Source organism: Oncorhynchus nerka, linkage group LG14, assembly GCF_034236695.1.
Source record: "Oncorhynchus nerka isolate Pitt River linkage group LG14, Oner_Uvic_2.0, whole genome shotgun sequence".
Classification (NCBI taxonomy): Eukaryota; Metazoa; Chordata; class Actinopteri; order Salmoniformes; family Salmonidae; genus Oncorhynchus; species Oncorhynchus nerka.
This window is the reverse complement of record NC_088409.1, coordinates 50,462,998-50,481,148: the sequence shown is the minus strand read 5'-3', so window position 1 is coordinate 50,481,148 and position 18,151 is coordinate 50,462,998. Positions and strand designations below refer to the sequence as shown.

The 18,151-nt window shown below is 40.7% G+C and overlaps 1 protein-coding gene across 1 annotated transcript in view; it reads right to left on the bottom strand.

The window, feature by feature from the left end:
* LOC115141395 (NADP-dependent malic enzyme-like) overlaps positions 1-18,151 on the bottom strand; it is a 123,016-nt gene that overhangs the window by 55,179 nt on the left and 49,686 nt on the right. The gene's annotated exons all lie outside the window — the stretch shown is intronic.

Genomic DNA, 18,151 nt, shown 5'->3' with positions numbered 1-18,151 from the left:
CCAATGAACTTCAGCCCCTCGACATTTGAGTGACAGATGAGGCACATCATGCACACACAGCAGAGAGAGAGAGAGAAAGAGATAAAATGACACTAGATGGCTTAATGAACTGGAGATTGAGGCAAGGGTCAAACTGTACTCACTCACAGCAGCAGATGCAACATACTCAATATCAATAAAAATGGCTTTTTTCATTAATTGTGTTTGTTTATCTTGAAACTAAAGTTAAAACTAACTCAAAGAAGGTTTCACATGACATGCAAAAGAATGATATTGCACTAAGGAAGCCGTGATAGCCTATACAGACACACCTGATGCCCAAATTGATGACTTATGTCACACAGCTGAGAGTCGAGTGGAGAAGAATGCATTCGGTTCAGTCAGTTGTCCTGGTGAGCCCTTCCCAGCTAGCTAGTTTATGCTTGTGGCTAAAAACTTCATCAAGAATTTGAAACTTGTCTGCTGAAGTTGGGACCTGGGAGAGTGTTCAGAATCATTCAGTTTTTAATCGGAGTAATTGTTATGTATATTAACAAAAATAATGTAGCCATTAATGCCGTAGTTGTACATTTTCTGTGAAAATCACGTTTTAACCGTAACCCTGGTCTCATATTGCATATTGGTAATGGCTACACTATCTAGCTACATCCCTCTCCTTACTGCCAGTATGGAGAGGGAATTACTGAGGATCAACTGTACTATTTGTACAGGCTTTGATCTTGTCCCATCTTGATTACTGTCTGGTAAAATGGTCAGGTGCAGCAAAGACAGACCTAGCAAAGTTGCAGCTGTGTTTAAACAAAGCAGCACGCCTTGCCCTTAACTGCACACACAGAACTAATATCAAAAACATGCATGATAGTCTTTCATGGTTGAGGGTTGAGGTGAAATTGACTACTTATCTTCTAGTCTTTTTAAGAAACATTTTTGTGTTGAAAATGCCTAACCACTTGTATAATCTACAGTGGGTTGTCTTTTAAAAGTTGCAGCATACTGCAGCACAGCCATGCGTGGTGCCACAGAATTCTATGGCATGTTATTTAAGTGCCCACCACTGATACCATTAATGCTAGTTAGTGCTAGTTTGACCACCAGATGACATCTTTGAGAAGCATTTGATAGCCTTCAATAGTGGCTGTACTAGAGAATTTAAAACCTTTTTTGTAAGAACATAGTATATGGGACTGATTTTAAGAAATGTTGCTTAATTAATTTGGAACGTTAGAATGGAACGGAAAATACGGCGCTGTACAAAGTGATGGTCGGGAGTAGGCCACAATACTGGGCTATTTAGCTAAACAATTCCTGTGTTGTGCGAGCATGTGGGACACCGGGGTTCAATGCCCCGACGGGGAGGAAGGAGTAGGCTGTCTTTGTAAATAAGAATTTGTTCCTTAACTGACTTGCCTAGTTAAATAAAAGGTTACACTTAAGAGCATAACATTTCTACACCATAATTGTAGTCTAACCAATACCCAAACGGAGATTGTGAAAATAAAAATGTAATTGATTTATCAAGACCAGTCCCTATACATATCTCAGAGCAGCAGGAAATGCCAATAATTACATATATAAGATTGGAGGATTCTAAATTTAAACCAAAAGCCGCCTCATGAGTCTCTCGGGGGCAGCCGGCACGGGTATCTGTAGCAACTAATTTTGCATTGCGGTGACTTAGACAGCTGTGCCACTGGGGAGGCCCCATCCACAAAGTATCAAAATACAGAGAGGTGTTAGTAAAGGTATATTGTCCTGCTAATAGCCCATAATGGCTATTATAATACTGTACATGGTGTCCAGGTCAGGATAACCAAAAAAAGTATTTATTAAAGACTATCAGAAAGAATGTTTGTACTTATTTATTTTGAATGAGTGAGTCACTCAGCTTTATGTAGGTGCCGCTATATGAATGTGCCATCAACTTGATAATATAGAACGAGGTTATTTATTTATTTTTTAAACGAAGGTGAGCGATTGTAATCTTAATAAAGGCCTAAATAATATTTGTAAAGGCCAAAACATTTATTTCTGTTTTTAGAGCGAGAGAAACGCTGGGCCAATTGTGCGCTGCCCTATGGGACTCCCAATCACGGTCGGATGTGATACAGAATAGTGGATACAGCTAGAGAACTGCAAGGTAATCCCATTGTGCGCCACTCGGGAGCCATGACCAATATATATTGTCCTGCTAATAACAGGTTTAATAATATATCTGTGAGAATATCCAAGGGTATTTTATATAATTCTAAATTAATAATCATTTTAAAAATCGCTTTGTTTAAAGAAATAGCAGTATTCTGGAGATTATTTTGTTTTCAAATAATGTAAAATGAGCCTAGAAAAAGGCCATTCTTGAACATGAGGTGAGACATTGAAACTAATTTGTAAATAAAGCCAGTTTGTAATTTAGAATGATGTATTTCTGTTTTTAGAGGGAGAGAAACCAAAAACCTAGTCATCTCATGGGTCTCCCAGTCGAACCAGCATCTGTAACAACACAGCTTGCACTGCTAAGGGGTGTCTTAGACCGTTGCACCACTCAGGCGCTATACAAAGTGATCGGTCGGGAGTGGGCTACTCTACTACAGTAAGAGCAAAATAATCCTAACAAAATAAAATAAAAATCTTAGTGTAACAACAGTTTTAGGAAGTAATACTGAAGTCGTGTACAATTATCAGTTTCTATTTAGGTTTATGTCACCCATTCATTATCAGTTAGAGACACAGTAGGACTCAAAAGCATAATCAGTGATCTAACTTCCCCCTTGTGCTGGTCTGGAGCAATGAAGTGGTGATGCAGGGTACTGTACTGAACCACAAACTACCTCTAAGTACCACAGCATAATCACAAAACTTTTGGTGGAGCAACCACTGTATGTACATAACCCACCAAACATGCCACTATGGATTTCTTCACGGTACCCAAACCAAAAACAGATTTAATGCATCCCTCAGTTACTGCATGTACAAAATGCTGTCATCGTGGAATGCTCTGCCACCAAAGGTCACTGTACACAGGCAAAAAGCAAGTAGAGCTTAAAAAACTAAAATATTCTATCAGTGTATCAAGAATGTAACTGAACTGTATATAACAATAGGAATATATGAATACTGTGTAAATATTATATATATTTTTGTCTCTTGGTGTCTTTACTATACAAAGTACAACTCTTGTTTTATTTGGAATTGAATGTAATATATTATGTTGTTCTTGTCTATTACTGTTCTGTACTTTGTTATGTATTTGTATATTTCATGCAGACCCTAGGAAGAGTAGCTGCTGCGTGTCCAGTAGCTAATGGGGATCCTAATAAAATAAACTGCCGGACAGTAGTGCTCCCCGAGCGAGAGCAAAGGACACCGTACCCCGTGGTTTTGTGTTTTTCCCGTTTGCAGCGCAAACTCTTCTCATTGAGCAGCAACGTTAGACTGTTTTACCATGACATCCAGATGGATACTACCAAATGATTTAATGTGTAGGCCGCTATCCTACTCTAAATAAAATCAAGTGGGACAGAACACATTGGCCACGTTAACTACCACCAGCGACATGTGATACAGCTGCCTAGCCTGCCAGATCGGCACCAACTACATAGCGCCTCGATACAACATCGTTGCAATGGGAATTTGCACCGGCTTGTCGTTACGTTAACTAATTGCATGTCACGGTGACATCCAGAAGGTGACCAATACTACAAGTTATTTCTTCCTTTCCCATCAAGATAAACATCACATTCTTTAACAAGTTTTAAATAGCGCCATGCTGCGGTGGGGTGGATGCCAGCTAGACAGAATAAGGGCTCATCCGGACAAATGACTGCTGCTACATTTGACCCCCACAGCGAGCTCATTGTGTTGCACGTATCAAGTAAAGGGACTTTTCGTGGCCAGTTATCAGAGTGAGTTATGGTGAAGGCCAAAGAGTGAAGAGGAGTCATGTGTAGAGTAGAGGTCAGGTAACAACATTAAGTAGACAGGAAGTTTTAAATGACTCTTAAGGTAGAAATTCCCCCTAAGATGTTTTGTGCAACTGTCTAAAAAGTTAAGGGACCTATTGGGGAAAAGGGGTAAATTAACTGTTTTGTGCAACTATTTGGAATAATAGTTCTGGAATAATACACCCCTGTTTCAGTGTGTGAACCAGCACCAACCAATTGACAAAATCCATAGCAGCTGCATCTGGAGGAGGAAAAAGAGCCAATAGTAGGCAGGCCGCTGGCACTGCCCGTCAATAACCCAACCAATGCCAGTGCCTGTACTGACGGTCGCTCTGTTTGCCCAGTTTTATAAATAACGAATTAAAACAGAACGGAGCAGCATCAAAGAGACTAAATACTGTATGCAGCAGAGCTCTGGGAGAAAATAGCTCAGTTAAAACTCGAGACGGCCGGGGGAATTTGGAATGGTGACAGAAGAATAAAGCATCAGCTGGACAAACAGTCCCTTTGCCTCCCTCCCCGATCTCCCCCTTTCTCCCTCTCCTGTATGCAGACATGAGAAGCATTCCCGCTGCCTGAACTGCCAGCGACATAGGAAAATTATAACCCATTACCCTTCCTCCCTCCCTCCCCCTACACCCCCTTCACCCCCTTCCTCCTGAGTCACTTGTCTTTCTACTGCAGCCCGTTGAATATAGGCAAGGCCTCCACCAGCCAGAGCATCTTCCCATATGGCGCCATCCAGGTCTGCAGCCATTGACGCTGTGGTGGATGTAATTGCCAAACACATTGCATGACAATAGCAAACAGGATTTTATTCCGCCAAGCAGACATACAGCCAACCTGAATGTGAGATAAATAACACACACAGAGAGACTGGTATCCATTCCAGAATGCTCATTGTAAGACTGCATTTCTCTCAGGCCTTACCTACATTACAACCGGAGGAAAAGTCTCTCTACCCAAAGAAAGACATCCTGCTAAATGAATCAGCCACAGACCTGCAGAAACTGACAAGCCCTCCGATATCGTTCAGCCATATGCCGCTACACTTTCCATTAATTAGCCCCTTCTGCAGAGATCATTACTTTTCTGGCGCGCAAATAATGGTTTGTGTGGGTTGAAATGTGCCTCCTATTTGTGCCGAAATGTATCAGACGTGATATTTGACTCTGCTAACTGTGTGCAATGATCAATTACAATGTGTTTCTGCAAAAGGCTACTTTCTGTTAGCAACAGAGGTCAAGATTGGATCATACCACCACATGAGAAAAATGCATTAGTCTTTCCACTAAGTTCAGATGGGATCAGATTGTTTTTTTTCTGGGAAAATAACCTAAAAGTGGCACGGTGGAGATGGGAGACAGGTTAAAACGAATTGTATAGCACCAGTAAATACTGTATGTGAGACTATGATTTATGGAGTATTATATACTTACATTTACAGACAAATATGGATGGAATTTTAGTAGATGTATGGGGGCAACACTGGGCAGGCTGCTACAACGATGTCCATTGTGAACCACTCGTATCCCATTCTGATTCCTCATACATTACAGATGAGGACATGTCGAACATTTACATGACACAGACAGGCCTGGACTGGGACAAACATATTTTATGACAAACAACCAGACATTTCACGCACAATCCAGATTTTAGCAATAGTATTTTATTCAGATCCCCCATTTTCTTCCCCCAGAAGAAGAACAACGCTGTAGACCAAGACTTTGTCTGGCTCTTGGAGATCACGATGACTGTTGGAATCCTGAGGCGACTATGTGAAAAATCTGTCGATGTGCCCTTGAGCAAGGTAAATAAACTCTAATTGCTCCTGTAAGTCACTCAGGAGAAGAGTGTCTGCTAAATGCTTAATAAAATGTCAAATGCAAATGTTGGCTTTTTGTTCAAAAACACAATTTGCCAGCATAAGACATGCACACTCTTATTGTTTTTTTAATGACAATATTTGTATTGGCATTTTCCTTTTCAGCGTTGCTAGTTTTGACCTTTTAAATTGTCTTTCGTGTGTAGCAATAGGGGGGGGGGGGGTAATAGGATGGCACGCCTTTGAACCCATCTTCAAGAGTTACTTTACTATAGCAGACCTAGAAGGTGATGAATGTGTGCGATTAGTGAACCCAACCCCACTCGAACACGCATGTGGTCTTCTGTGGATTACATTGCAGGAGTATCTCCTAAATGCTGAGATGCTGAGACATAAATCAAAAGGGATTGTTGAAAGACCAAGTCATGGGTCAGGTCAATTACAGCAGATCAAAGCAGTTTAGAAACTAAGGTTGACCATGGTCAGTGTATGGTCAAAGTTACGTTAACAATGTGTGGCGTCTGTTGACAAAAACACTGTCATATCCAGTAGGTAACCATGGAGTTATCGACGTGACGTCATTATGTGAATGTGCCATATTTTCCTCTGGATGGTGTTTCCAACATGACATCAACAACATATAAAAATACAGTCCACAAGCAGAGCAAATCTCCCAGGAAATGTGAATTCGCTTAGCAATGAAATGACACACAGGTTTAAAGGACAGGTTTAAAGGACTTTAAAGGACTGTTTTAAAGGACTAGTTTAAAGGACAGGTTTAAAGGACTGGCTTGGGAACCTGCCAACTGGTCATCTAACTTAAATTGCATTTATCATAATGATGTTTACTTCATCTTATCATAGGCTATTGTGCAGTATCACTAGTTCATAGTTCATTTAAGGGCAGTTTATGAAGAATGGCCTAAACTGGACTGTTTATACACACTTCAAGTGTCATTATTGTTGCGTAATTAATATTTGTGTGTGTGTGTGGGGCTTGAAGTAGTATACTCGTGGATACCGGAAATCCTTAGGGGTTAGGTTTAGAGTTAGGGTTAGAATTAGGGCCAGGAGTTCATGTTAAGGGTTAAGGTTAGAGGTTATGAAAATAGGATTTGAAATGGAAATAAATGTTAAGTCCCCACAAAGATAGTAAAACATATACACTACCGGTCAAAAGTTTTAGAACACTTACTCATTCAAGGGTTTTTCTTTATTTTGACTATTTTCTACATTGTAGAATAATAAATAACACATATGGAATCACGGTTGTAAACATTCTTTTTTAAAGCAAATTGAAATATATTTGATATTTGATATTTTTCAAATAGCCACCCTTTGCCTTGATGACAGCTTTGCACACTCTTGGCATTCTCTCAACCAGCTTCATGAGGTTGTCTCTTGGAATTATTTTCAATTAACAGGCGTGTCTTAAAAGTTAATTTGTGGAATTTCTTTCCTTCTTGATGTGTTTGAGCCAATCAGTTGTGTTGTGACAAGGTATAACGAAGATAGCCCTATTTGGCAAAAGACCAAGCCCATATTCTGGCAAGAACAGCTAAAATAACCAAAGAGAAACGACAGTCCATCATTACTTTAAGCAGAGTTGGGTAGCTTAGTTTCTAAATGTAATCCGTTACAAATTACCTGTCCAAAAGTGTAATCAGTAACGTAACTTTGGGATTAGCCAAACTCAGTAACATACTCTGATTACATTCCGTTACTTTTAAGAGGTATTAGAAGACAAAAAAAGTTTACATAGCTGGCCATGTATGGATGTTATATTTTACTTTATGGGTTGGTTATGTGGGCTTCTTCTAACCCATCGCTTTCTACTACATATAATAATGCGACAAAATTCTGTATTTACATTAAAAACCAAAGTCATTCAGAATTCCAGTTATTCCAATAAATGCAATACCCCTTGATTTTCAAGAATAGGACTTGGAAATATGGAAGTATAGATTAGCCTAATTGTTTTACCTGAGCATAGCCCCAACACTAAGGACTTATTGGCCAGCCCTATTCTTTTCTTTATGATTTTGTTGTCACGGAGGACTGATTGGGTTCATTGATTCGAGTTAAAAAATAAATGCTGCGCTCATGGAATGGCATGCTTTGCCAAGAATGTACAAAGCGGTCATCAAGGCAAAGGGTGGCTATTTGAAGAATCTCAAATATATAAATTATATTTAGATTTGTTAAACACTTTTTTGCTTACGACACGAGTCCATATGTGTTATTTCATAGTTTTGATGTCTTCACTATTATTCTACAATGTAGTAAATAGTTAAAATTACAAAAAACCCTTGAATGAGTAAGTGTTCTAAAACGTTTGACCGGTAGTGTACTTTGTGTGTGTGTTCGTGTTTGGGAGTTCAAATAAAAAGGGTTGGCAAATAAAAATTAGAGGCACTATAAACCTAACTTCTATTTTAATCATGTTTTCCCACAGCTTAAGAGATGGTGGGAACTGAGATCAAACTGCCCACAAACCAAGTTATTGAAACAGACTTTTTACTAAATAAGAGACACACAGGACACACAGGAATTATTGCTGATGATAGTATAATACCAGCCTAAAATGGCCAAAAGAACTAATATGAATGGTCAAGTCATCAGGGAGAGTAAAGTCAGATAAATGTGTCCCCTCTTAGAGGTCAATGTACCTGTGACACCATGGGGAGTAGGGTAAAGTAGATATATGGACTGCCGTTGAGAACCACATTTTAAAACATTTAAGTATGGATTTTACAGGCGGTTAGTGAACTAACTCTGGCATCGTTAATCTATTCCCAAACAAATCAATTGGATTTGAATCAGTGTCCAAACACTGCATGTTCTGATCGCCTATATTGCCAAACAAACATACTGCCAGCAAAAATTTGTGGTGGTGGAGAAGTACGGTGGCAAGTGATACAGTAAATGCATGTGATCCCCTACACTTCTCATTATAAAACTGAGACTGGGAATAGAGGAACTGGCTGGGTTTATAACTAAACATAAAAATACATTTGATGTACAGTAGACTTTTGGTGTGGCTGTGTATGAGCAAGACAATGAGCCTGTGTGTGCATGGGAGCCAAATAGTATGTGACTTATCAGTGTTACTAATGTTTACATCTTATGGTTGATTCCTCCCTTTAAATAGAGCGTGTAATAGAGTATATAAAGTTCAAGGCATATGTCCATAAGTTCACATCAGGGAGTTTCATTTCCAGTCAAGAGGTTTTCTAGCAGGGAAAGGAACAGAAATGATTTGCCAATCATTATGTTCTGAACAGAACCACTACTTTTCTATTTTTGTTCCCCTGTTCCAACCAGCAAAATAAAGTTCTGAACCAGTTCAAACCCCCCAAAAAGTACACTTTATGATTCCTTTCTGTTCCTTTTTTTAAATCTGTGAAATCAACATTTTGTTTTACATGTAGTTCATTAAATTACATCACCAAATCAGTTTTGATAGAGCAGGCAAGCTATTTGTTTACATGCGTGATGGACAGATACGTGTAGTCTATGGCGCATGATGTGACTGAAATTTGCAGGAGGGGAGAGAGGGTTGAGGAGGAGGCTTGAAGCGTGGGCATCTTATGACATACATTATCTGAATTACATCCACATAATTATACCTATAGGAGGAGCGGCTTCTATGGAGGAACCTTGAATGTCCTTTGAGCTAGCTAGCTAGCTAACAAGCTTGGGTGTGCAGAGCAGCACCAGAATTCAAAACATGTTTTACCCTTTTGTAGTTAATAAATCCAATGTGAAACGTGATAACTAGGGCAAGTAGCCTATAGTATCCTTGACTAGCATTGAACAAGTGAATCCATTCTTTTCCAGCAAATTAAAATTATCCCTCCCTATCTTCTGAATCAAACCTGTAATGTCAGTACAGTAGCCTAGGCTTCGGAAGGGGGTGGGGCAAGTAGCCTAAACACAGGCAGACACTGGAATACGTTTCTGAGTGAGAGTGAGGGCTTTGCATAGGCGCTTTGTTGCGTTGTGGGACTAGAAAAAAACGCCCCCTAATCCTGTTTGTCAAAGGTCTCTCAAAGCAATACTTTCCAGTCCAGTACCTAAAACATGGCCAGTATTGACCAATTAACATTCACGTGAGCGTGGTCTAGCACATAAATGCATATATAGAAATCAGTCAAGAATATTCGTATTGTAACATAATTTGGTACACATGTTGCAAACACTCAAGACTCAACATATGCAAGAACATCCATATGCTAAGTGACTGCGTAAAATATCGATAACACAATGGTTCTGTAATGGCCACACGTTTAGATCTCTTGATCTGTTTGACCCAGACTGATGAAATTTGGTAAACATGCTCAGGGATATGAGTCTAGCCATCTCAGACACCACTGGCCCGATTGACTAAACTTGGGTGAATGATGCGTCTTGCCATAGAGATCCATCATTTACACTGATTGACCCAAAGGGGGCGCTGCATCATTCGTGTGGGACAACATGTTTACTGTTGCCTTGTCTGACCATGGTACAATCAGACTTGGCTTAACCTTGAAACCATTCAACCCTTGGACATTACCTGTATGAGATTATTATTTTGTGTATTGGCCAGAAATGCAACATCAGAAGAGAGAACATAGACTCATTCTAAGTTGAATACCATATGCCTACTGGACCTACTAAACTCAACTTCTTTGTTTGGGGAAAAAGTGTGCATCTTGAGGTGAAGCCTAAAGTGCCACAGCTGGAAAAACAGTGTCTAAAGTTAACCATGGGGGCTGTAGACTACGTGGCCAGACTGCCATGGAGTGTCAGGTTCAGTAAAGCACACAGCCCAAACAACCAATCCCTCAGCATGGATTTTATTAATCATCACGAAATGGATAGTTTGGGAAAGTAACTCAAAAGCGATGTACTGTAGCTAGGGATATCCATACAACACTACAGTTGTATTGAGACTGAAATGCATTGAATCCTGCTACTGTCGCTTGCAGCAGGCTCATTTGGTGTCACAGCTCTTTATACACAGTAAATTGTGTTGCATATGACATTTCATACTCCTGATATATAGATGAATTCCTCAGACTGGCAACATGGGTTTTTAGCCTGGCTCAGAGAGAAAGGAGAAAGAGAGACAGAGACTGCAGATGATGCTGGGCCAATAAGATTGGGAGTTGGAACGCGAGTGGGGTTTTTTGTTTAGGGTTTTTCCATACACCCTGGGGGAAACAATGCTGGATTCAACAAACCGGCAGTGAACCCTTTCTGTGAAGAGACAAATGCTTTGTGGAAAGATGTTTCTGCTCGCTTGCAGTGGTCCTGAATCCCTGGTCATACGTGTAACATGCGTGTGGTCGTGTGTTTAATCCCACACACACACAGACACACACAGCTGGCCGTTAAAAAGCCACAGATGAACGGTGCCGGACAGCACTGACTCCCCTCCTTTCTAAACACTCCGCCAACATCTGCTCTGGCATCACTGCAACACACATACAAACACACACATATGCATGTACGCATGCATGCACACAAGATATATAAACACTATATTTTCTTTCATTCTCAATCTTGCTCTAAATCGTATTTTCTCATGCCCTTCCACAGTCGAAATTATTTGGCCAAGAAATATCATTAAAAACGTACACACAATAAAGTTAGTGGAAGTAGCCGAGACGTGCCAACACAGGGTATTTCATAAAGCACTATTTAACTCTGCAACTTCTCCCTACTTGATGCTTTATGGTTCCACTTCTTTCCTCAAGAAAAGAAGAGGAATTTCTTCATCTCTGCCAGCTCCAGTTAGTATTGTGGAGGGAGGAAGCATCGTCTGGGGTGTTGAACTGATTGTGTTTAGGGAGAGGCAGAGTGTGTGGTGTTCAGCTTTGATGAACTGTGAAGGGTTCTCTTGGACATCACATGCCATTTTCCATATATTTTCTCATGTTACAACACACCCGCTACTAACGTGTACTTAAAATAAAGAGGTACAGTAAATCTGAATCCCCAAAAATATAAAAAATACTATTTAGAATTGATATATAGAATGATGACGCTGAACTAACTTGGGAGCTAGTTTTCAGTAAATCAATGCATTGTTTAAGGTTTGCTAAGCATTGACATGTTTAGACCACATTGAGTGTAGAGTTCAAGTGTGCATGAAAATGTAATTTGATTATTGAATTGACTGTAAACAGTGAAGCAGTCAATCAACAAATCACTTTAGTTCTCCCCTGTAGCCTGTGCGTGCAGCATTCCTGTGAGCCAGTCTCTCTCTCGTAGACAAACATACAGACACAGACAGACAGACGTGTGAGTCAGATCCTAACTTATCCTCCCCCCGAGGAGAGAGAAATGGGGAGGGGGATGGAGATGGCTGGAGCGGAGCGGAGGTGATTGTTCAGCATAGCTCCGTTCCAGGACTGTTAGATAAAGCTTGGCCAGAGGAGGTGAGAGGGGAGTTTCAGTCTGATGACCTGACGCTGTGTGTGAGCACACTGACCCTAATAGAATCCAGAACGCTGGATAGGCGAGCCCTGCTTATCCAAACATCTACAAGGTGTCTTCTATTAGGCCAAGTAGCATGGCTAAACCCACAAGGTCCTATAGTGACTAGGAGTTCTCACATTACAATACTGTAAGAGTTCATCCTCCCTTAGCACCAAAACCTGTCATAAGTGCTCCAATACACATACAGCGAGAGAGATGCAGGTTCAAATTGAAAACCTGTAATGAAATAGGAAAGGATATTCCAGTTGACCACAGTGCATGTCTCCTGAATAAACTGAGAGGGACTATGGTTTCAAGTCAGGTAATACCTGCAGCGGGAATTCATTTATTATCACAAAGGTTAGTGTAGAGAAAAAGGAGAGGTAATATTCAAGTTTTTTTTTGCTTATTTTGGCTCCAAACATTTTACCAAGCAGACCCAAAGACATAAACTCTAAATTGTTTTACAAGGTCCTCAAAGCCTGAGGTAATTCATTCCAAATGTTTTGCCACGTTCCCCGTGAGGTTAGTGCAATTCCAAACCTATCCTCTCTAATTTCGCCCCCCCCCCCAATTCCCTCTCTCTTTCTATATAATGTCTGATAGTATAATTTACAATGCAACAATTATGTTTCCTTCATGATGTGTGATGGAACAAAGTTATGGCATGGTCATAAAATAGGTCACATGATTAACTTCTCAAACGCATGCATATAATGATTTATGTAATGTGGCAGTTACTCATTCCAGCTATCAAAGACTTGTCCCAGTCGAATGATCTTGTGGATTAAACTTCCAAGAGAGCAATTTTCTACTTAGCTACTTAGACTACATGCTCATCGATTCAAACGACAATCTCCTCTTACACGCTTACGCCAGCACTGTGTGTGGGCCTGAATGTTGGATCACAACACTTAAGCCTCTACCCGGGGGGCTGAGGCGCTTCATCAAGCACATGTTTCCCGCACAGTGGCAACTTCATCTCATGTCTGTCATTATAAGACAGCATAGCCAACTATACTGTATGTTAATAATGGCCTTTTATATCTCGCCTTTTGGTTTAATCATAGACTCTCCTCTCGACTATGTAAGTCTAATTATGCTACAGCTTGTCAATCGTTGGCATTATTGTAAAGCTCGCCGCCATTGGACTCTGGTGCAGTGGAAACGTGTTCTCTGGAGTGATGAATCACACTTCAAATCAAATCAAATTGTATTTGTCACATACACATGGTTAGCAGATGTTAATGCGAGTGTAGCGAAATGCTTGTGCTTCTAGTTCCGACAATGCAGTAATATCCAACGAGTAATCTAACCTACCAATTTCACAACAACTACCTTATACACACAAGTGTAAAGTAATGAATAAGAATATGTACATAAAAAAAATATATGAATGGGTGATGGTATAGAACGGAAGTACATGATCATCTCCTTTGTTTTGTTGACGTTGAGTGTGAGGTTATTTTCCTGACACCACACTCCGAGGGCCCTCACCTCCTCCCTGTAGGCCGTCTCGTCGTTATTGGTAATCAAGCCTACCACTGTAGTGTCGTCTCCTTCACCATCTGGCAGTCCGTCAAACGAATCTGGGTTTGGCAGATGCCAGGAGAACGCGACCTGTCCCAATGCATAGTGCCAACTGTAAAGTTTGGTGGATGAGGAATAATGGTCTGGAGCTGTTTTTCATGGTTTGGGCTAGGCCCCTTAATTCCAGTGAAGGGAAATCTTAATGTTACAGCATATAATGACATTCTAGACGATTATATGCAGTTTGGGGAAGGCCCTTCTCCATTTCAGCATGATATGCCCCTGTGCAAAAAGCGAGATCCATACAGAAATGGTTTGTCGAGATCTGTGTGGAAGAACTTGACTGGCCTGCATAGAGACCTGATCGAACACCTTTAAGATGAATTGGAACGCCGACTGCCAGCCAGGCCTAATAGCCCAACATCAGTGCCCGACCTCACTAATAGTCTTGTGGCTGAATGGAAGCAAGTCCGAGCAGCAATGTTCCAACATCTAGTGGAAAGCTTTCCCAGAAGAGTGGAGGCTGTTATAGCAGAAAAGTGGGGACCAACTCCATATTAACGGCCATGATTTTGGAATGAGATGTTCGACAAGCAAATGTATACATACTTCATTTATCTTCAAGGCCTCTCATTTCCAAAAGCTTTGACAGAGTATTGCAGTGGTCCATAGTCATCGACAATCCATAGTCATCGACCTCTACCGCCGAGTCCACTAAGGGGTTTTAACCAAGATAATTAATCTTTATTAACAAGATGGATTGGTTATCAGAGCTCATCTTAGGAGGTTCTTTGTTGGTATTATTTAGTGTCTGTGAAATGAACATTTGTGGTGGTAGTTGTAAGCAATACTAGTGGCAGTTGTGCTAGCAATAGTGATAATATTAGTTCTTACTTCAGTCACCATTGATCACACAAACAGCCCCTGCATTTAGTGAGTGAGTGACTAGCCAAAGTCATTAGTTTAACTGAAGCAGAGACAAAAAAAACGCCCTGTGTATCCTACACTTATGAACTTATAGGTCCCAAAACTGAATGGATCCAGTGATCTCACGGTGTTGTGAATGCGCTCCTTTCGTTATCTTCTCTGCCTGCCATTAGCCCACCCAGAGATCAGTGAATCAGCTCTGTTTTGACACGTCATAGGACTTGACCTTTGCCCCCTGCAATGGAGCCTAGTATTGACGCGTTTAGTCTGCGTGAAGCGGATTACAGAGAGTAAGCCTGGGTAGGAACAAAAGGACGCCTTTTCCACACAGTGCGCTTTATACCTGAGTGGGAGGCAGTGATTAGAGAGCTAATAACAGTCTGTTCAGCCACTACAGACACACACACACACATCCAGGCATAAGCACACACATAAGCACGCACGTAAACTCACATCAGGAATTCATTACTGATCTATCTAAACAGTGCTACTTTGTGTGTGTGTAAATCTGCTAGAAGAGTTAGAGAGAGAATCTCAGATACAGATATGTAGACAAAGACAGTGATAATAGAGACAGCCAAGTTGTCCCTATAAGACCAGTTGACCATAGAAAAGGTGCTCTGAGAGGCTGTGATCTATATACAGTACATGCATGCTCGAGCTCCCCGAATGTGAAGTCCCTGTGAATCTAGGCTGTGAGTTCAACCAATCAGGGGTAGAGGTAACATAGTCAATGTAAATCCGGGGACATTCCATGATATGTTGAGATTTACAATTCATATGATATATGTTACGAATTGCAATTCGTAAAATATGTTAAACATTTACAAAATGTATGACATGTAACGAATTCCAATCTGTTGTGGCTAACCTTAGCTAGATGGCTAACGTTAGCTAGGTGGTTAACGTTAGCTAGGTGGTTAACGTTAGCTAGGTGGTTAACGTTAGCTAGGTGGTTAATGTTAGCTAGGCTAGGGGTTAGGGTTTAAGGTTAAAGGGTTATGGTTAGGGTTGGGGGAAGGGTTAGCTAACATGTAAAGTAGTTACAAAGTAGCTAAAAAGTTGATAATTAGCTGAAATTGGGAAGACATTTTCAATGTACCAATTCTATGGGACATGGTTTACGAACTGATACACAAAACAATGCAATATTCAATACTTTGAATTTTTCAATTGAAATTATTCAAAATTCTTGCAACCAGTAGAATGTTATATATACAGTTGAAGTCTGTTGAAGTTTACATACATTTAGGTTGGAGTCATTAAAACTCAAAAACATTAAAAATCATTTTTCAACCACAATTTCTAGTTAACAAACCTTAATTTCGGCAAGTCGGTTAGGACATCTACTTTGTGCATGATACAAGTACTTTTTCCAATAATTGTTTACAGAGATTATTTCACCTATATTTCGCTGTATCACAATTCCAGTGGGTCAGAAGTTTACATACAATAAGTTGACTATGCCTTTAAACAGCTTGGAAAATTCCAGAAAATTATGTCCTGGCTTTAGAAGCTTCTGATAGGCTAATTGACATAATTTGAGTCAATTGGAGGTGCACCTGTGGATGTATTTCAAGGCCTACTGTAAGGGATTTCCTCTTCTTCCGAAGAGGAGAGGCGAAAAGGATCGGAGGACCAATATGCGGCGTGGTAAGTGTCCATGGTTCTTTTAATACGAAATTGTATGGTGTTAAGAGATAGAGGGGAGGGGTTGAGTGGAGCTGAAGGGTGGGACTAAAATAAACAAGATAATTAATGTCAAATATACTGTGTCCGTGAAATGTATATAGGTTCAGAACTTTTGTTAAACAGCACAGCACAGATAGAGGAAAGGGGTTGAAGCCATTAGTTTACAACAATTAGGAGAGGGGTGCTAAGATTAGGGGAAAATAATAAACAAAAATATCTTTACACAAAATAAATATGGGGGGATTGGAAATGATGCAGACAATTACATTGATGGAAGCTACAATCTATCTGCAATATTAAAGCTGATCTACCCCCTATAATAAAAAATAAATACAAATAAAAAATTAACATTCCAAACTTCACATATCATACTGATTTGGCTGTTCCAGATTTATATTTACTATGTTACATCTAGTCTATGAGACCAAGCGGATGAGTTCTCTATCAGTTTCCCCAATAATGCTTTACAACCCTAGGCTCTCCACAACTCCACCCACCTCCTCCACCCCCTTCCCTGGGCTAGGTTTTTAAAATTTATTTTCTTTAAATGTAACCCTTATTTTACCAGATAAGTTGACGGAGAACACATTCTCATTTACAGAAACGACCTGGGGAATATTTACAGGGGAGAGGAGGGGGGGTGAATGAGCCAATTGTAAGCTGGGGATGATTAGGTGACCGTGATGGTATGAGGGACAGATTGGGAATTTAGCCAGGACCCTGGGGTTAACACCCTTACGATAATTGTCATGGGATCTTTAGTGACCAAAGAGAGTCAGGACACCTGTTTAATGTCCCATCTGAAAGACGGCCCCCTACACAGGGAATATTTTGTTAGACCAGAGGAAAAAGGTGTCTTTTACTGGCCCTCCAACAACACTTCCAGCATCTGGTCACCCATCCAGGGACCGACCAGGACCAACCCTGCTTAGCTTCAGAAGCAAGCCAGCAGCGGGATGCAGGGGAGAGGCCTGGGTCTGGGACTGGCTGAGGACCAGGTTTGTGGAGTCTACAGAGCATGCTGCTAACTGACCCACTGTCACGTCTACCAGTCCCAAATTCCCCACCCCCAGCCTCTGCAGCTCGCAGTGCTTCTTGGACAACTGCATTGTGGGTCTGCAGGGAGATATAAGATCACTCCTCCAGCCCAGTATCAGAGGTAGGGGAGCTAGGAGCATGCTAGACATAATTTCCACATACTTGCTCTGGGGAAATTGTGGAAAAGGGTGTTGTATAACTCCGAGTATGTGGGAGTGTGCGCTTAGGTTTACGAACGCATTTTAAATGTGCCCAAGGTAAGCATTTCAAATAAAACGGCTTTGAATTTAGCATTCACTACTAATCAAAAGCATCCCTGGTTATGATCAGTTTATTTGGGGTTTTAGACTTTGAGACCCGCAAGGAAAAGTTCACTGAGGATATGAGTGAGTGAGTCCCAAATGTAGTGCACTATATAGGGAATAGGGTGCCATTTGGAATGCACACAGTGTGTCAGTGTGTGACTGACTGACAGAGTGACTGATGAGGAGAGCGTGAAAGAGTCTATAAAGAGTGTTTATAACTGAGAGGTACTAATCAAGACAATATAACTTCAACATCCTTCTCCCTCTCCATCAGTAGTTGACTACAGAATAATACTCTCAGTGGTGTTTCTTGGACCATGTTAGCTCGAATGTCTAAGACTCAAAACAAACCCAACATCTGACATCTTCACAACACAGTCTAGATATGTTAAAGCCAAGTCAAGCATGATCAGCTCCTTGATGTC